The sequence below is a fragment of the Anopheles moucheti genome, chromosome 2, assembly GCF_943734755.1.
Source record: "Anopheles moucheti chromosome 2, idAnoMoucSN_F20_07, whole genome shotgun sequence".
NCBI lineage: Eukaryota > Metazoa > Arthropoda > Insecta > Diptera > Culicidae > Anopheles > Anopheles moucheti.
In genome coordinates, this window is record NC_069140.1 from 87,125,356 (window position 1) to 87,146,193 (window position 20,838).

Sequence of the window (20,838 nt, forward strand, 5' to 3'; positions counted from 1 at the left end):
TACAGTTTTTAATAACATCCAGAAAATTCATCACTTCCACGTTGAAGCTTATAAAACAGTGCCTAAAATGAAATTCGTATTTTCGGCATTCGAAACGACCCCGTAAGTACCCCGCTAGCATCAATTGTGTGCACTCTTTCCCTTTTATCCCTACTATTCACAGTCACAGCATTATATTGCATATATTTCATTCCACTGGGATGCAATGTTCGCTCCATTTGCTTCGTTGCAGAATGATGCCATCTCGCAGGAATAAAAAAAACTGTCATACAATAAATTAAAACAAAAAAAAAACAAAACAAACGCCACACACAAATGTTTACCACCCGTGACGACCCTTTTTGCTTGCACAGATTCGACACACGGCCGGTGCATGCTTGCACTCATTATCCAGCGATTTCATTTAGCGCTAATTACATGCTATCTCCTCCATCGTCACCCGGGGGTACGGCATGACGGACGCCGTGACGAACCCATGGGGGATCGGGATGCTTCCATCATCGTCTAGCGGAGGATCTAAAATAAGGAGACGGTTGTCCTTGTGTAGCATATATATTCATGACAAGCGCGGGATTAGCAGTATCCAAGCATCGGCCCTCTTCCCACCAACACTGGAAACCACTCGTGTATATTCATCCACTACCCCCCTTGAAGGAAAACCTGCATCAGACGAAATGCATGCAGGACCTCATCATCATCATGTCGCCGAGCGCCCTCCTCAGAAGAGTGTCAAGTGCGATTGTGTCGTGCTGCACGTACGGGGTGGTGTGTGTCTCGTTACTTTACCGAGCATGTGGCAGGGCAGCGGTTGAAACGATGTGTGTTCCCTCTCACCGGCCCATCCTGCGTTGCCTTCGGTTGACATTCTTTCCTTCACATTTCATCGTGCTGACTCACCGGCGGTGGTTTCGTTTTTCGGGACGCTTCGGGACCAGAAAACCAGGGAAGATAATAAAGCGCACAAGCGGAACTTCCCAAAAAGACGATGCCCAAACTCGAGACGCATCGCGTTCGTGTGTGGTGGTATAGGGCAAATTCCCTGTTCCCTGTTCTTATCTTTCCTCAAAAACAAAAAACACTCGTACGCGCCATACTGTCGGGCAATGGCACGCTTAACGGTATAACGGTCATGGGAGGAGTTTTCTAAACCAAGCCAAAGAGGGAACAGCAAGTTTTTCCTGAAGTGTCCTCTGGATGTGTTTCTTCCTCCCGGTGTCGAACGAATGGATGTTCCGTATCTCGGCTCTTCCGTAATAACTGCGTCATCTTTCACAGTAACCGCGGGATCCGAGCCGTTAGTAGCTGCCTCGGTGGTGGTGCAGCATGAGATATTTCCCGAACCTCATCGCAACCCCCCCATTAGGTTGAACGTAAATTTGCTCTGGCTCTGGCATTTCGGTTGTCGTTGGTCGTTGCCACCACATCTTCTTTGCAGCCCCGGGATAACGAAGGACCATTTTAAGCTGACGTAAATAGGTGGAACAGTGAGTAGTAGTAGGATGGACCGAAAAAGCAACATAAACATATGTGCCGGCGCAGGGTGAGCAGAGTGAGGGCTCGAAAGCGGAAGCCTTTTTCACACACGTGAGAGCTAAGTGTCTTCTTGAATTCATACTAATTTAGCACCACTACCGGTAGAGGTGGGGGGGAGAAACTCGAACAAAACAATAACGATGACGCAGTAGGCGCTGTGGTACGAGAGTTGGGGAGGTTGCGTACGTACGTATCCTTTTTTCTATGACTAAAATTAGAGGTTATTTCGTTTCGTTCATTGACGGCAACACAGTGGCAAATGGTGCAAAGATTGATCATTTATGCTCGTAACAGCAACATGCAACAACAACAACGTCCCTGCGTTGGTATACACTGGTTGCAATAGTTATAGAAACAACCGGATTTTCTCATATCCCTTTACGAAATCGGACATGCAAGTTGGACGAAAGTTCCAGTTGTCGAGTTAATTTACTGTTGTATATTACTCTTATGCCAACTACTTTATTTCATGCAACTTACAATACTGAAGGTTACTTCGATACGCGTGATTCCAAAGTGAAAAGCACGGCCTCCTAGAGTCCGTTTCTAATTGTCGCTCATTGTCAACGACTCATATCACGCGGATGCCATACATGACATTTACAAATTAGAATATATCCAATTTGTTGTCTGGAAGCAGCATATTTTCTGTTTTACTTTACCTCGTCTATTGTCGTCTATTGATGGAATATCCGTCACCCACTTTAAGCTAGTTATGAACAAAGTTTTTGAACGTGTCTTTTTGAACTTTAATTTCGCTAAATGACATTTATTGTTTACCTTTTCATATATTTGGGTGTATTTATCATACTAATATTACTAGCGGTTCAGGAATACCTAACACAGTGGTAGCACGACATACGAGCCGAATTCGTTCCACAACCTCGTTCGTATGTCAAATCGCGCTTAACTCTTAAATATGTCCCATGTCCTACAAGAGAAATCTTTATTCTTTATTCATTTGGTAAAACAAGGCTATGGAATCCTTTTGCATTACAGTGTACCGAGTATACCGAGTTGTTCGGAGGTCGGATTACATGTTAGGGCACGCGTACAAGGGTAGTTGTGTTGTGTTGTGTTTATACTTATTACCACCAGTGTATTGTTTAACTCCCAAGTAACACTGCTAAATATTCACTTCTTCTGAGGTATGTATCCGAAATAAATGCATTGAAATTAGCTGCTCGTCTTGAAAATGTTGATAAATTTGTAGTAAAGTGTAGCTCCAACATTAGATCACTTTTGAATTCCCATAGGCCTTCTCCGCACTGTGGAAACTGTGAAGCCGTGTAATAATTACTAGTTTCCAATAAATATGATACGCTCAAAAATTTGCATACACATTTCCATTTTGCATTAAAACAACAACAACTTAAAAGGTGACCGAGCAACATACCCCTCGATAAAACTCGATTAAAATCACGAACGTTGCATGGGACACGGGGAATAGTCGTGGTTAGCCTTTGCGATGGTCTTGCGTACCAAAACCGACACAACCACTTCAAACGCCGAACACCATCGATAACAGAGTGGTTTGTGTGGGTTTTGGGTAAGAGTTCGACTGCCAAGGAAAAGCGTGGGGAGGGGGGGGGGGGGGGTTCCAGAAGAACACATCCATCCGGTTTGGAAGTGTGTGATAACGCATCGTACATACACTACACCAACCAGAGCATGGTGCACTTGAGCATTTCTTGGGAAATTCTTCTCAAATTCATTCCCAGCGAACGTCCGCCGGCACACACACACAGGCACACACATCAAGGATTCCGCCGCGTCTGGGCAGGCTCCCCCAGGAAGAGGAGGAAAAGCAATTAGAGCAGATATTCATTACGAAGTTTCTACCGGTTTTACGTACTAAGGGAAACGTACTATCAAAACTATTGAAGCTATTGGAGCACACGACACTGGCTAAAAGCCCGTCATCCCACTACTCCGGGCGTATGAAAAGTTTCAATCCGCGCCAGAACTGCCACTACACAACACTGGCTGCCGGGGCTAATGGTTGAGAAGAGTGGATTGGAAACATGAAACCAGGCGGCACCAGGATATCTGCCTCAGCTGCTTGTTCTACTGCACCCGGGGGTTTGTGTACACACACACACTCGCAGGACCGAAATTAATCCTTCAATCGGAATACAATCGCACAGCACAGGAGTACGGGGTCCAATTAGAAACTAATTCAAGCTATAATTAAATAGTTGCTAGGTTATGAAATGTTGTGGTTTATTACACTTTCATCTCAACCGGGTGGGTGCATGGCACACTGTATGCCATTTGTGAGGGATAGCATTCCAACCCCCCGGCGGATGCCCCCCGGAGAAGGAACTCGGAGAGGATCCGATCGATGTTTTGTAATGTATTTCACACACAGCAGAAGTCATCCACATCAAGCTCCGGCTTCGTCCGGCCCTGAAAGGTCTGCAAGCAAAGGATTCAATTGGAATGCTAACACACCACTCCACCAGAGGACCGCTCGTTCCCAGAGGTTGTATGACTTCCAGCAATATTTTAATTGCTGGTGTCGCTGGGTGACAAAGTCTTTCAAACTATCTTTAAATGGAAACTTTTAGAAAACCTATTACCGCAGTAGTGATGGGCATAGTTCCGAAAAAAAGGAGCGGAACGAATCCGTTCACTCTTTCAAAGCAATGAACTTTTGATATTTTGAGCTCAGTTCCAAGGAGCGATATTTGGAGCGCAGTTCTATGGAGCGATATTTCGAAGGAGCGTCGTTCCAAGGAGCGATGTGTTGAGCATCGTTCTAAGGAGCGATATTTGGAGCGTCGACCAAAGGAGCGATATTTAGAGCGATATTTGGAGCGCAGTTCTAAGGAGCGTCGTTCCAAAGAGCGATATTTGGAGCGCAGTTTTATGAAGCGATATTTCGAAGGAGCGCAGTTCTAAGGAGCGATATTTCGAAGGAGCATCATTCCAAGGAGCGATATTTGGAGCGTAGTTCCAAGGAGCGATATTTGGAGCGCAGTTCCAAGGAGCGATATTTGGAGCGTCGTTGGAAAGAACGATATTTGGAAAGTGAATCCTGGGAGCTATACTTGGTATCGGAAAAAAATTGCAGGGCGAAATTGTCTTAAACCTGATGTCGTTCACTACAGGTAAGCATCGGAACCACCGTTCCATCAGGTTCGTGTTCCTTCTTTCCCATCGCTATATCGTAGATCAATTGGAAAAAGTTTCGTAAAGATCGACGAGAGAGGGAGAAAGAGGTTTGCATACTTTGAAACCATCAAACTTTACCCAACCCTGGTGGGTGTACATTGACTTACTGGGGAATGCACCCATTATTTAAAGTTTTCAAATGATTTCGTTAGAAAACCTGCACCCATTTCAACGGGTTTTCCAAGCTGACCAGTACAGTACGTCACCGTACGTCCAATTATAAGTTTAATTCACTTTCATTTTAAAACGGAGTGCTTTTGCGTATGAAACTGTTTTAAACGCAGATTGTCCTCGCCGAAATAGTTTTCAAATGATTTCGTTAGAAAACCTGCACCCATTTCAACGGGTTTTCCAAGCTGACCAGTACAGTACGTCACCGTACGTCCAATTATAAGTTTAATTCACTTTCATTTTAAAACGGAGTGCTTTTGCGTATGAAACTGTTTTAAACGCAGATTGTCCTCGCCGAAATGACGTACGCATACTGGGAGGCGTGTGATAAACGGCCAACCGGTGAACATTTGCATTTCCTAAATTTCATCACACGGCTTTGGATCACTGGCTTCCAGAGTAGGAGTAATAATTTATCATAAAGCCTCCCGTACGACAGCGTGCGGGAAGGGGGGACGGAGGAAAAAGGCAGCGGCCGAATGCTTGATGCGCTTTATCGAATTTCCGTCTGCGCGGCTGAAATCAATTATTCAACCAGAAATCGCTCGAACGGAACATAATAAATGCAGCCCCGAAGGTGTGCCGGGGAGAGGGGGGTACCGCTTGAGGCCGGGGGAAAATGCGCCACGGTAGGGTAAATGCGTTTTGGTTGTTTGACGCTTTACTATATTTGTGGTGGACAAAAGCGTTTCACGATTTTATTCGTTCCTGTTCTTTTTTTCCCCCTTTGTTGCGCGGATACTGTCACCGGGCGTGTGATTTTGTTTCATAGTTTTGCATGCTCTCTCGAATGCCTTGACGCACAGCACGAGATGCGCGAGCTTTTGACAGCGCAAAAACCTATCCGAACTTTTGGTCGAAATGAGCTCAGCACCGATGATTTATGAGTGGCGCGCAAAGTAAAACATGCTTACTGCTGCACTTCCGGGTAATGAATGCACAATACATGCCTGGACACTCTTTGGCACCGCGGCAAACAAAAAACAAAAACAACCCTTCCCTCGGGGGGGATTTATGCGCTAGGTTCGACCGTTGATTTTTACGGTAACGTTTTTGGAGACACCCGTTCGAAATTGGACCAATGGCAAAGATTCGCTTTCATCGGAGCTATAACTCTTCCTTCCTGCGCAGGTAGAGCCCGAGGCTGGTGGACGTAGGTGGTGATTCGTGTTTGTCAAAAATTTAAATTCGACTGAATTGTGCGCCACACAAATACAGCTGATTGCAACCATTTCGGTGGCGGTGGCTATCGTTGTCACCGGAAGCACACTTCAAATGCGCGCTTCTGCCATAAAAATCACAACCGTGAGAAAAAAGGCAATGAAAATTGTTGGTAAAGAAACATGCGCAAAGGTCGATACATTCTAGCGACCCGCGGCGGCTTCAAATCGGTTTGACCATCAGCAGATCGTCATCGTCAATACCCATCTGTAGTAGTGTTGAGCTACTGAAGGACAACTCTCGTGGGGTGTTGTCCCCGGGCATTAGTGGGTCGTACGAAATATTTCGGTTTCGATTGAATTCTAATTCAAACTGGCCAACATTCAATCGAGGGTGGAGTTTGATAGTAAGCAGACGGCGGAATTAACCGTCACGTTTGGCAAGGAGATGGAATTTAAATTTTCCATGCAATCCGAAATAAAATTTGACCTGTCGAAACGCGACATTGTGCCAAACTGATTTTAGATCATTGAAGGTCGAATAACAAGCGGGGAAAGAAAACGAAAATAATACCCGAAGCGTAACGCGACTTTAACAGTTTATTAATTATAGTTTTCAAAATTGGAACTGTGCAGAAAGCAAAATACAGGAGAATTGCAGCGAGTTCTTGCATGTAAGCAGAAATAGTACTAAAGTAAGTTACACAATGAACTATCATAACTGCAAAATTAAAGAAGTTGACATCAAGCTTAGGTATTGATGCAAAAGTGCATTGATTGAGCTCTCGGAATTGAGACGGCCTCCAGTGGTGTATTGGTAGTGGCACTGGTCTTCACACGACAGTACTGGGTTCAAAATCTCTGCCGGACCAATACGTCATAGAGAGCCAGAAATTTCAGGCACAAAGACCTCTTGTCTTGTCAGTTCTTTGAAAAGTCAGATGTTTACCAAAAAGTTTACTTAGAGACGGGAACTCATGTTCTCACCATGGCCCGTAGTTTTACGTATTTTTGGTTGGTTTCCGATTGTTTTTGTGACACCTGAGATTTCTTTTAAAAACCACATAACCTAAGGAGTCCTTAATAACAATACTCCTTCTTCTACTGCAAAGAGGTCAGTGTCAACTTGGATAGTCAGTTTATTGGATTAGTTTAGATGGGATAAAATATTAAGGGATGGGATAAGGGATTATATATTAAATAAAAATAAGTGTATCGTACAACGAACTAGAATTGCAAGGCTCCGATCATCGCTATTGGTCTATTGGTTCTATTGGTGAGTAGAATGACACCGGACAATTAAGCCCGCATAGTCGTTTTAGGTTTTTGCATATGGACAGAGCAATCATAGTAGGCCTTATTTGAGATGGACTGATGATGAGTAGATGTTGATGAGTTGATGCGTATTGACAGGAGTGAATAAGTGCAACGAATGAGTAAGTAAGTAAGTTCAATAAAGTAATAAAATCATTGAATATTCCAGAACGTCTTGGAAAAATATTGTTGTTTGATCAATTTAAAAATACCCTTTATCGAACATCGTTTACCAATCACACGACAGTACTACAGTATGGCACGAAATGCTTCCATATGGAGCAGCTGTGCAAAGCAGATAAGCTGTACTGCCGCGTAACACCGCAAAATTCCATTTAACTATCCAACTTTATTTACTAACCGTGACAACAATCGACACGGTGATGCGCATAATGTTGCCATCCCGGCAAGGGCCCCAGGGAGAGGGTTTGAAGACTGATTTGGTGATGGTAAATAAAAAAAAACCCGGACACTTCTGAAGGGTCACCTCTGGCCACACACAAGAAACCAACCAGCGATGGACACGTCACTCAAGGAACCCAAGGAGCTTCGCGGATGGCCGGCCAATCTCCAGTGCAGGGCAATACACAAATTGTACTCCGGGGCATCAGTTGATGCGCACACACTCACGGCCCGACCACTCCCAACTGCGAAAAGGGTTTTGGTAAGAAACACCGCGACACACTTTATGCGCCACGAACCGTGGTTCCCCCGTCGCTGCTGTTCTACTAAAAAAAAAATTGCCCGACTTTAGGAAAGGGTGGGCCGCGTTGTGTTGTTGACACTGCGGCGTCGTAAATTGACCTTTTCCCGCGTGCCATTGCGTGTGTGTTTTTTTTTTGCAAACCACGCCAAACACCGTTGACACTTCTCCACGGTCCTGTGTTCCCCTGTGTGGACGTCGGGGGTAACCCTGGGGGGAAATATTCGCGGTTTTATGGAACCGTCATTTTCGACGCTTCTTTACTTTATGTCGGTACTACTGAATTGGTCCCAGCGCAGCTTTTCGGATCGGTTTGCAAATGTGGGGTTAGTCAACAACATTGGGAAGAGTGACCCACAAATAAAAAAGGAACCCGTGAGGAGTGTTCCCTTGCAGGTCATAATGCGAGCAAGGAATTGTTCTTTTTTTTCTCCTCTCCCTGCTGCTATTTCAACGGTCAAGAGATTTCCCTACACGCGAGTTCGTTGCGCGTTTGGTGGACGCGCGCGGAATGATTACGGACAAAATTGAAAACTAAAGTTCGGTGCGTGCTTCGAGCCGTTCAGCGTGAAAACTTTTGCCTTTCCGTCTGGTGGAGACCCCCGATTCGGCTGTGTTCCGCTGTTGCGTCATGGACACACGCACCCGGAGGAGAAGGAAGCAATATGGTTTCGGGTTTTTTTTCGGTTCTGTTTCTTGGACGGAAACGATGATGAACGCAGACATCAGCAGCAGTGTACGAAGGAACTCGCGCCGCACCAGCAGCACAGCAGTTGTCCAAGGGTGCTCTTTTAAACAAATGCGCGCCCTGAAAAGCTCGACTCGTGGCACCGCCGATAACAACGTAATGCTAAATAAAATGTTTAAAAAAAAAAAACCCCACTAGCTTACGGACCAAATCCATCGTACGTGACTGCTGGTGGTTGCTGTTCCGATAAATGTCGCCCTTTGACTTCCTACACCGGTGGTAGCAGAATATCGGAAAAAACGTAAAGTTAAAATTTTATCTTATTCACTTATTTCTCGGCCATGCTTCTTGCTATATTTACCGCAGAATGTCGTATTCTCACTACTTTTGCGCACAATTACGACGTTTACGGTGTGGGACATTGGAACTAGCAATAAAATTATAAATTGGAACATAAAAACGGGCTGGGGCTCCCCAGACAGTTCGACACAAAACGCTTGTTGTTCTATTCTTTTGAAGAGTGGTGGAATGGTCTAGTGGCTTTGAGTTCGCTCCAATGCACAGACGACCGTTGATCGAATCTCACCTCATCTCAAGTTTTTCATAACAGGAAGGAATTTAGCTCTTAGTAGGCGACTCATCGGGACTTTCTAAACTAAGAGCAATGTAATGAATGACTAATAAATACAGAAGATCGTGAATCGCGTATCCTCATCTCGAACTCTCAAGCATATCAGCTATTTCGGACCTTATAGTTGGGTCCTTTTATTATAACCCCATGAAGAAGTATAAACTGGGTTAGTACCGAAGACGATATTTCATATTATAAATTCTGAAGATACCTTTCCAGCACATACATCTCCAATAGCACACTTCCCACTACTGTTTTACATAGCACCATTCCATGTACAGTCAGCCGACTTGTGTGAACACTTCCTTCACATAGCATCTTCTTCCGGTGGATGATGCGTTGTCTGACGATGCCTCAAGTCTGACCTTATTGAAAAATTTGATTCCCGGTCGTAAAGAGCGCGCGCGGAGCACATTGAAATTGTGTTGGCAAAGTTTTTATCTGAATTTCATTTCCGCCGTGTCAAGGTGTGCGCTTGACTACTTGGTTTGGGTGGCGTAAGAGGAATAGCACCAAAAAAAAAGCACACCACGACCGACTAGAATCCGGCCATTCTCTAACAACGCCACAGGAGACGATGGTGTCTATACGACGTGTGAGTGTGTGTGTGTGTGTCCACCCAAAGATGTCCGACCAGGGGCGGACTTCTGGTTGCTATAACGGCGAGAGGAGCCGGATTTACCCGGAATATTGATCCTAATACGGACGTGCCGAAACGGAAGCTTGTGCACAGTGGGTATTTGCATAGATATAGGCAACGACACTCCCATGCACGGCACGATGGTGGTGGTATTGTTACGGCCATTTCAAGCAGAAGCGCAACGACTTGTTGCAGATATTGTGCACGATATAACCCCACGGATACTACCGCTAAACGATTCGTACCGCGTGTGGAAGGCAAAGCAGAATAAAAGACAATTTAAATTCGCATCCTCCACAAATGACGCACGCCCAAGGTGAGAAGCATACGTGCGACCGGACCCAGATGGAGCAACTATTAAATGTATTATTTTTTGTGTCACCCTGCGAGAAGAAGACTCCTTCAAAAACCCCCTCTACGTGGAGCAATGGCGATGTAATAGCGGTTGATCATTGGGCTAAGATCCTGGAATCATCATGCACAGCCCCATGCTGGGCAGCCCCGTGTGTTTTGAAGGGAATGTGGTTTGAAACTGTGCCACAGAAACAATAACAATCGGAAAGCACTGGAAGTGACATCTGCCATAAATTATAGCATCTTGCAATACGTACTCCGCCGTAGCGCCGTTTGGACCATCGAGAACTACTATCGACCCATCCACACACGGCACGGCAGTGGAGAGACACTCCCAGCATGCCTCCCGGACATTTTGTGTGCAATCAAGAATAATGCAGTCTGACAACTGTCCCATCTTCCCCATCGCTTTACGTGTGTCTGTATGTGTCTGTACCTTATTTGTGACTCTGTCCAGCTGCTTTCCTTCGCATTAGATAGATTTACCGCATACGCTTCTGAGTTTGTCCTGAATTCTGGAGCGGTTCTTGATACTGTCATTTATCATGAACTTATGCGGATGTCCACTGTGAGCGTATTCTTTACAGCTTGTCTGATAGTATCGTTTACGTAAGAGACATTACACAAGAGACGCGAGACATTACAAGACCGATGGAGCATTTTTAAATAAAATGTTTAAAATAAAATATAAGCTAGCGTTTCTTACTTTACCAGCAGTTCGCGAATGAGATCTGTTCAAACTTCTCCAGCTGTAAATGACGTTGATCAGATATTATCCACCAGACTGATCCCAAGTTGGGACCCTCGCAGGGGTTGTTGTCGTAAAAATGACACAACTGTTCTATTCTAGAAACAAAACGGAGAACAACTTCTTCTCCCAGTTTCACTGACATCATACACCGTTGTCTGTCTGCAAAACTTCCCGACCATAGTCAGCCAGTGTAGTAGTGAAAGGAGAACTAGAGCACCAGGGGAGCACCTCTTCGTCCGATGCCATATCAGCAGTCCAATAGTTGTGCTTTCCCGCGGCTCAATACCCAACCATGTCCGCGCCGTGGCTTGATAAATGACTTCCGCTGATGGACGTGCGACTATCAACCCATCACGGACACAATAGACGATATAGACCTAAATACAATGTGCAGCAGCGCTTACCGGGCCCCCCAAGAAGAACACAAGGACTCCCGCCGCGAAGTTATTGGGGGACAACAAGGAGCCCGCGCGGGACAGCAAAACAGCAGAGAATTTGTTGTCTTGTCGGATCTCCTTTCCGTCTCCTTTCGAGTTTCAAGTTTGTCCTGGGTTTTTTTTTGTTCGGCGAAGACGAAGCAATGCCGTGATGGGACGTGGGAAGGACAATACTATCCGTGACAGCTCTAACACACCATTAGCTACTTTTGGCTTCTGGAGTAGCATATAATTGACTGAACCCATGAAATATTCATTGTTTTGCTATTTTTGAGCGCCATTTTTTATGCTAAACATCCTACGAACAACAGCGGTACACCACCGCTGGAGCATCATCACGAAGTCTTTACTTTTGTTTATTTATCCGTTTCACAGTGGAATGTTAGGACTGCAAAAATAAAAATAATAACAATAATTATTCACCGCAGGATGGATGGGACACACCATCGCGAGTTTTGAGACTATTGTAAGAGCGTCTTTCATTTGTATTTTTATACATTTTCTTCAAAGTAGCCGTGATTGTGAGACCATTTACTGCTTCTTTTGTCTATTGTTGGCGGGCTCTACTACTTCCATTGCAAAACAATCGAAATTTGCTAAAATGCGCTAAAAAGCTATAAAGCTTCATTTTAATTATCAAACCCGCAATGCTTCAAAGTGTTTCAAAGGTAGGATAAGGACATGAGTTTAAAGAAAGATTGCCTCTCCGAAGCTAAAAAATCACTTCTTATCAACATCACATCATCACTGTATGGCTCATTGAACCCATCCCACACAATTGCCCTTCATCTTAACCCTATTCTTCGCCTAATGGTCGCCACACCAACCAATGAAACACGGACAAGCAAAAGGGGAATTTTCATCCGCAGGGATCCGGCAATCTGCCTTGCTGCTTATCTATCTAACAACACCAAACCAGCCCCAGCACATTTCCACGTCGATGTGTACGAGAATTGAAAATTATCGAGCGGAAAGCTGATGCGCTGCTGGATGGATTAGAGACAGCAAGGCGTGCAACGAGCTGCAGCATCGGTTTAGATCGCTTCTCGATTGCGGTTGTCTCGCAGCAACAACGCAAACGGGAAAAAAACATTGCGCACATCCTTTCACCTTGCGGCCGATGGGAGGGGAAGATAGTGGTACTCATCCGCATCATAAAAGGGATTTTGGCACGTAAATTTCCGTCGGTTCACTGGAAAGAAGAAAATTAATGGAAACATGTGAACAAAAAAAATAATGAGCGAACAGTTACCACTTACGCAAATACCAGGGGAACACTTCTACGATTATCGGGACCGTTCATTTGCCACATCGACGAACTTCCAGTTCGATAAGCTAGTGAAGGTGTCGTACCGTTTGCATACATTAGGGCGTATAGTATTTCAAACATGAAATGGATGTTGTGTTGTTGACGCAACGCCTAAATTTCTGCAATACGGCAAACAAAGTTACTTTTTTTTGGAAAAAATCTCACCAAAATTCCGACAATATTCTGTATTTGCATGGGAAATTGGTTTTCCACAGAAAGAAGGGAATTAAATTTTGTGTGAGGGTGTGTATTGTGTGTATTGTGTGTATTTCACGTTTCAAGCAAAATCCATCATTCGCTGTGACATGGTCACCGGCATATCAGTGAAATTCGTAGGAATTTTTGTGGGAAAATATATTCAACAGCAAATGCTGCAAACGAACCGGAATCCTTGGGTTGCCGGATGATGTAGTAACAGGGCGTAAGCACACGTCAAAATATTTTTGTTTTACTCATAGTCCTCTCTCTATCTCTGCTGGTGCTTGGATGCTCGCTGCTGTGGTGTTGATAACGATCATTAAAACCAGCACCGACAAAAAAAAAGATACAACATAAGCTGACAGCGTCAAAGCTTTGAATAAAATTCTTCTCCAAAACCATGGCCGCTGGTGCCAGCTGGTGGGGCTGTGGTCCAATGGTCGAGAACGAAGTGTTAGTTTGTAATATGTTGGCCCCAAAAGACAATCCCTTGCTGTTTCGTCGAAGAAGCAGTCTCGAGGACGATGTGGCTTGGTTGGTTTCATTTGTTTTTTTTTTGTTCGCTATTTACATCATACACAAGGGGGTTTGTTCGCTGTTTAGCAGCCGTCCCGTTGGGATCCGCCTATAGCTGGACACGTCACACATATCCACACATACACTACTGGGGTGGAAATTTGACCAAATATTTTCATCCATCTCCACAACCAGCGGTATTACTTTTCCCCGGACAGGCTCGCATTTCCCCGAAAGCAAAAAAAAGTAAATCCTGCTCTGCGTTTCTATGGAGACAACTTTTTCGCTTATCGTCCCCATTTTACCCACTCACTTATGTCAGATTGTTTCCACCCTTTACCTTTCCCTTAGGTTAGGGCACAATGGGTGATATATAAAAAAAATCAGAGCCCAAACATTCGGACACAACCGCAAGGACTTTCCGCAATCCGGTCATCCTTCTTTTGCTGAGCAAATGTTGAGGGGTTGCGGTTTTCGACAAGCTCCCGTACTGCTCGTTATCACCCGCCGCCGTCCATTTTGCGAGCGCATCCAATTGTTACAGTAATATTTGGCATTACTTGTACCCGGACGCTCCTGTATGGTCTAACCGTCTCCAGGAAAGGATCGGACGTTCCGTACACAACATTGTAGAATTTGGTTCCTATTATGTAATCTTTTGTTATCTAATGTAAAACCAACGAAACCAGAAAAAGAGGATTGGTTTGACTCGATTTTACTTGACTTAGTGAAGGTATAAATACGCATTGAGGCCTTAGCATTTTGCTTCACGAACCCAAATGCATTCGTTTGAGCAGATAGTAGTCTAATTTATTTATTTTAATACTCTAATTATTCTTTATTACGTTTACTCTAATTATTTAATGCTTTTTTTTTTACTTGCATGACTTAAACATGCAACTATTTCCGTCCAATTATTTGTCCCGATTGAAATGAAGTGAAATACACGATTTGACGTAACCCACCACCAACCGGCAGCAAACCACCTCTTCGTCTGCAATCCGGCCTTTTTGACTATTTAAATAGCTCGTTAGCATTTATTTCTCCGCTGCTATTGTTGCACGGAGGTGCATTTTCGAGTACACAAAGAAGCTTTCGTTCGTTGGTTGATTTATTCATTCCCTCGGCCCAGTAATTGTGAATGGCCTTCTCCAAGTAGCAAAATCATTACGTTCGGCATTAAATGGGCCGTAATTAATTCGTTCGATGATTACGTTCAGCATACAAATTGCCCGTGATTTTGCCCGTTAATTCCAGTCCCGAATTTACTCGTTTATTTATAGGCTTGTTAGATTAGCCACCAATTCATTGGTTTTCCACCTTAGTTTCGTAATTGAAAAAAAAAACAAAAAATCCAAAAATCCAAAAGCAAATCCCAAATAGCATCTTAACGCAAGGCCAATGTACACAGCGTGACGGCAACACCTATTCTTGCTAGCATTTGATGACAAATGAACGACCTGGAAGCCATCTTTCATGCAGCACCCCATTCGTATGCTAATGCTCGCGCGGTTGTCCAACAACGCACGGAAAACGAAACATTCGATGCAACCATGCCTTAGAGCATGGTCCACAGGGCGTGCAACAGCATCATCTCGGTTGTTGCTGAGCCGTAAAAGATGCATAAATCTTTCACATGCGTCTTTTTTTATGAAACACTTTTTTCTTCCTTTCAAGTTTATCACCCCCATTATGGATGACCACGCATCCGACTCGGAGGCACAATTCATTCATTCCAACTTCAGTTGCTTCAAAACAGTAGAGTACGCGTATCGGATTATTGCCGAGCGGTTCGGCTAAAGTCCATTATTAAATGCACACAACCATTTCGTCGACTGCTTTTATGACTGGCGGAGTCGTTACTGTCACTTTCTTTTAGTTCCTGCCCTCCACGGGTCGGTTTATGGCTCGGGCTTTTCAAATGTCTCTGAGCAATCTGTTGGAACTTCAATTTATGCGGCGTTGTCTAACACAATTGATGTGTGTTTATTGTCGAACGTGCTCTCTTTAGTGAAAGTGTTGATAGTGTTTATCAAATAGACATCAACGATCGTAACCCTAAAAATAAATCAGACAAATTATTCTTTTAAATATGGAAATATTTCAATAGCTTTCAGATTTTAACTTTACAGGAAGGAAGGGGTGTCCTTCTATTGGAGAATCCTTGATCAGTCCTTACAGGTCAGGTTTTACATGACCGATGATCATAACCTCCTGCATGGAAAGAGACATTGTCTAAGGTTGTAGCAAAAACGGGAATTCGAAAGATTTACCCTCAAAGTATCTGAGGAGACACTCTGGAAGGAGTTTGCTTCTCTCTCTTTTTCTATTCTGTAAATATGCTGAAAGGGCTTAAACAACAAACCATTTAAGGCAATTTTTGTCTAACGATCTGCCAGGTCAAAATGCCCAAAATTAATGTTTCTTACTGTAAGAAGTTTGTTCTTCAATAACACTTTTACAAAAAAAAACATCGCAATTGTATTGAAATCGAAACGGAACGAAATAAACTCGTGTCTCGATATACCATAAAGAAAACACCAAAAAATATGAAAGATATCGAGAGTCAAGCAGCAAACACGAAAAAAAGCAAGGCAGCTCTCATTACAATGTCCCAATTGAAGCAACGAAACAAGAGGGATAAACGGTTCACGCGGGGTGTTGTAGTACGCGCTCGCGTTGTTCACTTGTTTGGCCATTGTAATCGATATGGAAAAATAATGCAAAACCCCAATCGGGTTGAGTGTTCGTTTATGTTTGTTGCGCTCGCTCGATGAGTCCCACTGGATGAATAATTTTTGTCACGGGTCTTATTATCCAAAAACGCGTTGGGAGCGAAGAGTGCGGAGCGTGGCCTTAAAAGTAGGGAAGAATCAAATTTCATCTCACCGGCTGTGACTTGCTTGCTTGCGCTACCGGTAAAGATGTAATCGTATTTCAAAGCTGCTTATTGAGCAGTATTCACAAACAGATGAAAGTATCATCAAATGCAGAAAGTGATTTGTTTGTTGGCTGTAATGTGTCTGTCAATGTCAAACAAGTAACAAGACAATGTAAAACCAAAACAAAACAAAACAAATCGATTAAGTAAGAGCAATTGTTGAGTAACAAAAAGAAAGAAAGGAAAAAACAGTATTACAAGTTGTACAATAAATAAAATGAAACATAAACATTCATGTACAGAAACCATAGGACCGTTCGTTTCTTACAAAGCCATACTCGACCTTTTGGCTGGCTGTACAACACCATCAAACCAGTGCTAATGTTACTTTTCTTTTCTCGTTTTTTGTTGTTGCAGTCATCACCACACGTTCTCCCAAACAAAACGACTACAGCAATTGTTTCTACGAAGGAACAACCCCCGTACCGGAAGCGATGACTCCAGTACTAAAGGGTTCTATATTCCGTGGTTTTATGCCGTGTACTGGCGTATGTGTGTGAGCTTCGTGTCAAGAGAGTCGGGAAAAAATCGATTTTCCCATGCTCGCAAGCGATGGCGTAAGTGCTGGTACACACATCTTGCCTGTGTGTGCGCAAAAAAACCGGCTACTACCGACTAGCAGATTGGGTCATATTCAGCGAGACTCACACTCTCACGCCGGAAGTAAAATCCTCCCCTCTGTTGGGGTATGGCGCGGGGGTATCACGCGAATGTACTTGATGCACACACACCGGAAGACAAGGAGTACGGAGGCTCTGATGGGGCACCACCGTTGATCCCGGTGCCGGTGAAGTAGTAGGAAACACTTCAACCAGCCAGCCCGTAAGCACCCCACAGCGGGAAGAAGGACGTCCGTTCCTATATTAACGCCAGCCAGCCGCTGATGACGTTTCGCTTCGCTCCCATACGCTTCCCGGATCGCTTCAACATTGAACTTCGCGAATCTTCTGCACGGTCCTCGACGACAGCTTCCCATTCTTCGGCACACCCCAACTGTATTCCGCCCTTATCTTAAGGGGGCCTCCGACAAAAAAAAAACACAATTGGGGACATAATGTTCCCTTCTCTGCCCTCAATGGTCGCGGAAGGCCGCAACTTGGCAGAAGCTCCCTGGAGAGTGTTGCCTGCAGGGAGAAAGAGAGAGAGTGCAGTGAGACTTGTCTGATCAAACAAACGTCCTTCGGTGTCTTCGTGTGTACTACCCGTGATCCCGTCCGAACGAAGGACCAACCGAATGCAATCAGTGACGACAGCTCGAGCGGAAAGTGTGCAGCCAATAGTTCGGATGGTCCCGACCAATCCTTCCATCGCAGGAACCGGCGGTACCATCATTTTATCCGGTTACAACCTCAAGCCTCCCCCATCCAAAAGTGCATCATTACCCCGTGTGTGGAGGGTGAAGTTGACTTGGGGTTCCTTCCGGTCTTTGGGTAGGAGATGAATTCGATGCTATAATAACCACCTTCCAAAAAGTACATTTAACGATGTGCTGAAGCGGTAATAGTGGCAAAGCTCTGCCCGGTCGCCGTAAAATCTACACCCAGTTCTGGGCGAACTCTTAGAGCTCATCCCCGAAAGAATGATTTCAGCACAGAACTTACATGGATTTATCGTTGGGTTTTTTTGCTGAGTAAAAGGGAATTTTGGGGAAGCTTTGCCCATGTGTGCTTTGCTGGGGCTTGGCAGCACAATGGAAAGAGACAAGAGCGATCCAGAATTAGTGATGTGAAGACATTTTTGATATAACGATTTAAGGCTGTAACTGTTTCCGAGCTATGGATGAATAATTGGGACACTTTCAGATATTGTTGAAACTATAATTCTGGAGCTATTGCTTTAAGGTGTGTTTCTTTTAAGGTGTGTCTTTGATGAGGTCTAATGATTGATTCTTCCCAAAAGCTAAGAAATCTTCGACTGTTTCATGTAGAATATTCCTCATTTTACGTAGTTGGAACGAAAGTCAAGCGCACTTTAAGCTTAAGACTATATTGGGGAGGTGGTTTTCAGGTGCATCAGTAAAGACTTAGCCATCTCTAAACTCTTTCCATGATGAAATGGAAAATTAAAAGATAAAAGTAGAATATTTTCTTAAGCGAATCTTCTATAAACTCACACCTTTGTGAGTGTGGTGTATAACCTATATTATATATTTTTAATTAAAAAAAAGTACTTTGTATTACTTCACGAACTTCATGTCATATTCTGATCAAAATCGATGTCCTTGTATTCGTTGAGAATCGACCTCATACAGAACCAAACTAATAGTCGTCAGGGTTCTAATCCGGGGATCTGGAAGTCCATAAGGTTGTGTCCAAAAAGTCGGTAAAATCGTTCACAAATAAGCACCAAATTCCGGTAAATTCTAGTGTGTTGCTTGGCGTACGTAGTGATCATCTTTGTCGATGTTTCGAAGACTGCAGGCGACAACCTACACTTAAAACCGAGTGATACGAAGGTACGTCTCTTTGCATTTAGTGTTGTTTTTCAAAGAATACCAAAGGGAAGTGTCCGCGTTTTTTTAATGAATCTACCCCTCTTTATGCCGATGAGATCCTTCTATCAGAACAAGAACTGACAGCAAGTCAGCACCATGTACATTTTAAAGTTAATATGTGTAGTTAAAATTAACAAAAGTATCAGAACTGCTTGACGATGCAAACTTCAAAGTTATTGAAGTCCCAACTTTCTCACTTGAACTTGAAGAAACCCTTTGTTAACTCCCTTACGGAAGCTCCACAACTGTTAAAACACTTGCGGAGGTGAAGTTGTACCTTGTTGCCTTGCTTAAAACACTTGTACCTCAACTCTCAATAAGCTTTTCCCACTTTCCCACTCAGGAAAAGTAGCAAAAGTCTCAATCGATGGCGGATTTATTTCTCCGTTCCACCCGAGAAAAATCGGGTGAGCAAAGCGAAAGGAAATTGAAAAATTGCACACACGAAATGACTCAATCTCAACGTCCTGGCCACACACACACAACACGTCAAGTGGCGCTTGCAATTCTTTGGTTTGGCCTGGCTGTGCACTGCTGCCATAAAATGCTTTCCTCGCAGGATCACACAACCCATTAATCACCCATTGCCATGTTGTGCCAGAACAATTTAACCAGATATAACCTCATCCATCCGCTCATCTTTATAAGACCAACGACGCGACCCACAAGGTTCCTTCTTCTCGCTGTGCCGCGCTCTGGGTGCCGTCCGCAAGGCAAGTGAACTGCTGCAGAACCGGCCGAACGCCCGCACTCTTCTGTCGGAGTAGTGGCGTTTGGAGGCCATTTTCTTGATTAATTTATTATTGTTGCTCGCGCAGGGTTTCCCGACCCGACCATTGTTTCAGTAAATATGGGGGGTTGTGTGTGTGTGTGTGGCCGAGCGGACGGTTATGTATCGAGTGTTCTGAGAAGCGAGATTTTTCTAACCTGCGAAAAAGCAGACATTACACGCTGTTGCAATATTGCTACCGTTGCTGTTATTTTTGCTGCCGATGGCGCAATGTTTTCCTATCGTAACGTTAAGAAATATGACCTGAAGGTTCCCCGCACGATCTTTCCTTCTTCGTGCCTCTGTCTTGCCACGGGTGGTGGTGGCACGGTCTGGAAACAATTAAAAGAATGTGCATTATTGGTGGACTGGCTTGCGTGGCTGTGTGTGGCTTCAGCATCGCGAGAGATGGCCCAGAGGTGAGGGTTGTTTTCTTGCCGATGTCGGGTCGGGGGAAGTAGCAGAAACTAAACGAAGAAAAACAAATAGCACGTGCGCTAAATAGGCGAAACTATGTAGACACGCAGGCAGGTAGTTATTGTACGGCGAAGTTTCCGATTGGAACGTGTTGTTTCGTACTGTAGTTACTAAAAACGAAGCTAACGCTAATGTATCATCAATTAATACACTGCTCATGTCAGAGGTGTGGTTATTATTTTCGTGTTCATAATTTAGTGTTTCATGAAACAATATTACATTTCATTAATTTTGTTTAATTTAAAATATTTTTTGACTACATAATCCTAGCTGCTTCTTATACAATAGAGCACTTATGATTTGTGAAAAAAACTAATATTTTCAGAAATAAATAAATTATTTTAGGATTTTATAAAGATTATAAAAGCAGTGCACTTGCACAACTTTGACACAAATTCCAATGAACAATAATGTTTAAGTAAGGCGGGTTCGGTAGTGTGTTGGTAGTGGCACCAGTCTTCACACGACAGAACCGGATCCAAAATCCCACCGGGACCTATCCCACCACGGGTGGCAATAGAAGTCGGGTGCCATAGACCATAGACCGGGCTATCCCACCACGGGTGGCGGGAAGT

General features: G+C 44.0%; 1 protein-coding gene across 1 annotated transcript in view; it reads right to left on the minus strand.

The window, feature by feature from the left end:
* LOC128299264 (catenin delta-2) overlaps positions 1-20,838 on the minus strand; it is a 36,702-nt gene that overhangs the window by 6,685 nt on the left and 9,179 nt on the right. The gene's annotated exons all lie outside the window — the stretch shown is intronic.